Source organism: Apium graveolens, chromosome 9 (genome assembly GCF_009905375.1).
Source record: "Apium graveolens cultivar Ventura chromosome 9, ASM990537v1, whole genome shotgun sequence".
Lineage (NCBI taxonomy): Eukaryota > Viridiplantae > Streptophyta > Magnoliopsida > Apiales > Apiaceae > Apium > Apium graveolens.
Window position 1 is genome coordinate 62,025,867 of NC_133655.1, and position 4,269 is coordinate 62,030,135.

Consider the following 4,269-nt stretch of genomic DNA (forward strand, 5'->3'; position numbering starts at 1 on the left):
AAAACCTGCTTGCAGAATACGAGCTGCCATCTTCTCACCACCATAGTGTCCACCATAAACCGTGGAGTGGCAGTCTCGTAATATCCCCTCCGTCTCATAGAACGTGATACATCTCCTGATGATCTGGTCAGCTCCATGTCTAAACAAATATGGTTCATCCCATATATACCACTTCACCTCATGCAGAAACTTCTTCTTTTGAGCGGAGGTCAAATTAGGAGGCATTATATTGCTGACGAGATAGTTTACAATATCTGCAAACCATGGTTTTTCCTCCTGAACTGTAAACAACTGCTCATCCGGAAAAGATTCATTGATTAATGTCCTATCTTGTGAAGTAAGTAGAATCGGGATTCTCCAACCTAGAGAGATGGTCAGCTACTTGATTCTCAGTACCTTTTCTATCCTTGATCTCTAACTCAAATTCCTGAAGTAAGAGAACCCAACGAATGAGTCTCGGCTTCGAATCCTTCTTGGAAACCAGATAGCGAATGGCCGCATGATTAGTGAATACTGTTACTTTAGTACCAAGCAGATAAGATCGAAATTTCTCGAAACCAAAGACTATAGCCAAGAGCTCCTTCTCCGTAGTGGTGTAGTTCATTTGGGCCCCATTTAAGGTCTTACTCGCATAGTAGACCACATGAAAGAGATTATTCTTACGCTGTCCCAGAACTGCACCTACCGCATAATCACTCGCATCACATATCATCTCAAACGGCTCTGTCCAATCTGGTGCTGTAATAACTGGTGCAGTGATCAAACTCTTCTTAAGAGTCTCGAATGCCGCCAAACATTCATCATCAAATTTGAAAGGCACATCTTTCTCAAGCAAATTGCACAACGGCTTAGATATCTTTGAAAAGTCCTTGATGAATCGCCGATAAAAACCCGCATGACCAAGAAAACTACGGATTCCTTTCATAGAAATAGGTGGTGGAAGATTTTCAATAACTCCCACCTTGGCCTTGTCCACTTCCAGACCCTTGCTAGAGACCTTATTCCCAAGAATAATGCCTTCATGCACCATAAAATGACATTTCTCCCAATTGAGCACCAAATTAGTTTCCACGCACCTTTTGAGTACGGCGCGAAGATTATTCAAACATTCATCATACGAATGTCCAAAGACGGAAAAGTCGTCCATGAACACCTCGACATTATTTCCAATCATGTCAAAGAATATAGCCATCATACATCTCTGAAAAGTGGCCAGGGCGCCACATAACCCAAACGAAACTTTGCGAAAAGCAAACGTGCCAAATGGACAAGTGAAGGTAGTCTTTTCCTGATCTTCTGGTGCAATACAAATCTGATTATACCCTGAATAGCCATCCAGAAGACAAAAATACTCGTGACCAGCCAACCTGTCAAGCATCTGATCAATTAACGGAAGAGGGAAGTGATCCTTCCTCATGGCTTTGTTCAACTTTCGATAATCCATGCATACTCTCCATCCTGTAACTAGTCGAGTGGGGATGAGCTCATTCTTCTCATTTGCTACCACAGTGATACCTCCTTTCTTAGGTACACATTGTACGGGGCTCACCCACGAACTGTCAGAAATAGGATAAATGATGCCTGCATCCAGCCATTTCAGATTTTCTTTCTTCACCACCTCCTTCATGATAGGATTCAGTCTGCGCTGCTGTTCAACAGTCGGCTTACTACCTTCCTCTAGCAGAATTTTATGCATATAATATGAAGGGCTGATCCCCATGATGTCTTCTATGGTCCATCCAATAGCCGATTTGAATTCCCTCAAAATCCTTAAGAGCTTGTCTTCCTCACTACCTGAAAAGTCAGATGCAATAATAACAGGTAAAGTAGATGCATCACCTAAAAAAGCATACCTCAAGTGTTCAGGTAATGGCTTGAGCTCCAAGGTAGGTGCTTCCTCTATTGATGGTTTGAGCTTTCCTTCAGCATTCTTGAGGTCAGAAGTACCAAGAGATTCAAATAGCATGTCCAGCTTTCGCTTCCAGGGAGAAGCGTTCAGATATTGTAATTGCTCATTGCCATCTTCATCATCGCTGTCAAAATCCCCCACTAAGGCCTTTTCCAATGCATCAGACATTAGCATGCGATCGAGTTCCGAAGTAACCACAGAATCAATCACATCCACTTCTAAGCACTCCTCATATTCTGTAGGGAATTTCATTGCCTTGAATACGTTGAAGGTCACATCCTGATCTTGTACCCGCATAGTAAGTTCACCTTTTTGCACATCTATCAAGGTACGGCCAGTAGCCAAGAAAGGTCTTCCCAAGATTATGGGAATCTTATTATCTTCCTCAAAATCCAGAATAACAAAATCTGCAGGAAAGAAGAGCTTATCCACCTTGACTAGCACATCCTCCACTATGCCCCATGGGTAAGTAATGGAACGATCAGCCAATTGTAGAGACATGTATGTGGGTTTTGGATCAGGCAAATCCAACTTTTTAAAGATCGACAACGGCATCAGATTGATGCTTGCTCCCAAATCACAAAGGCACTTGTCAAAAGTCAACTTGCCAATGGTGCAAGGAATGGTGAAACTACCTGGATCTTTCAGTTTTGGCGGTAACTTTTGCTGCAGAACAGCGCTGCATTCTTCCGTGAGAGCAACGGTCTCAAGGTCATCCAGTTTCACCTTCCTTGAAAGAATACTCTTCATAAACTTCGCATAACTAGGAATTTGCTCCAGAGCCTCAGCGAAAGGTATATTGATGTGAAGTTTCTTGAACACCTCCAGAAACTTACCGAACTGTCTATCCAGCTTTTGTTGCTGCAATCTCTTAGGAAAAGGTGGTGGAGGATAGAGCTGTTTCTCCCCTGTATTACCCTCAGGTATAGTGTGTTCAACAGTAGTCTTTCTTGGTTCCGCCGCTTTCTCCTTTTCTTAGCTTCTTCATCTCTAATTTCAGCTTCTCCTTCTTTAGCCTTTTCAGCATCATCAACTTTTCCAGACCTTAAGGTAATAGCCTTGACTTGCTCTTTAGCTTCCTTCCTGCCTGGTACTTCCGTGTCACTGGGAAGAGTGCCAGGTTGACGATTGAGCACTGCATTGGCTAATTGACCGATTTGATTTTCCAAGGTCTTGATAGAAACTGCCTGACTCTTGCATAACAGCTTAAGTTCCTCAAAATCAGCACTAGTAGGTGCAACTGCAATTCCCTGTTGAGGATATGATTGCCTTTGAGCATACTGCTGTGTTTGCTGGAATCCAGGTGGGTTAAACTGTTTACTCATACCTTGCTGATACGGTGGCTGAATAGCATTCTGATTATTCCCCCAGCTGAAATTTGGATGATTTCTATTATTAGGATGATAGGTAGCTGGCACAGGCTGCTGTTGTCACTGATAATTATTCACATACTGAACAGATTCGTTGACAAGAGAACACTGATCCGTAGCATGAGAATCTGCACAAAGCTCACAAACCATAGCTATTTGATTAACTCCATATGTAGCCAGAGAATCAACCTTCATTGACAGCGCTTGAAGCTGTGCTGCAATAGCGGTGGCTGCATCGACTTCCAAAATACCTGCTACCTTACCAGACATCATCCTCAGAGTTGGGTTTTGATGCTCATTTGCAACCATAGTCTCGATAAGATTATAAGCCTCAGTATAGCTTTTAGCCCATAAAGCGCTTCTAGTTGCTGCATCGAGCATGGGCCGAGATTGGGCCCCCAAACCATTATAGAAACCAGTGATCACCATCCAATCAGGCATTCCATGATGTGGACACTTTCTCAACATTTCCTTGTAGCGTTCCCAAGCTTCACACATAGATTCTGTAGGTTGCTGCGCAAACTGAGTAAGAGCACTCCTCATAGCAGCAGTCTTTGCCATCGGATAAAACTTCAACAGAAACTTTTGCGCAAGATCTTGCCACGTAGTGATGGACCCAGCTGGTTCAGAATGTAACCAGTCCTTAGCTTTGTCCCTCAGTGAGAATGGGAAAAGCCTCAGCTTGATAGCCTCATCAGTCACGCCATTATACTTAAAAGTGCTGCAGATCTCGACAAAATTCCTTATGTGCATGTTGGGGTCTTTAGTCGCAGCTCCTCCAAAAGAAACAGAATTCTGCACCATCTGAATAGTGCCCGGCTTGATTTCAAAGGTGTTAGCTTGAACAGCCGGATGAAGAATGCTTGACTGAATGTCATCAATTTTTGGCCGAGAAAAATCCATAAGAGCTGGATCAACCTGAATAATACAATTACCTATGTTTACTGGTTCTTTCCGCTCAGTTCCTGAATCCGAATCTTCACAATCTAA

At 43.0% G+C, this 4,269-nt stretch overlaps 1 non-coding gene across 1 annotated transcript; it reads left to right on the forward strand.

Moving 5' to 3' along the window:
* Positions 1-3,718: 3,718 nt before the first annotated feature.
* On the forward strand, positions 3,719-3,825 carry LOC141687580 (small nucleolar RNA R71). Its single transcript, XR_012561074.1, has one exon. It is a non-coding gene; the product is annotated as a small nucleolar RNA R71 (small nucleolar RNA).
* Positions 3,826-4,269: the final 444 nt, after the last annotated feature.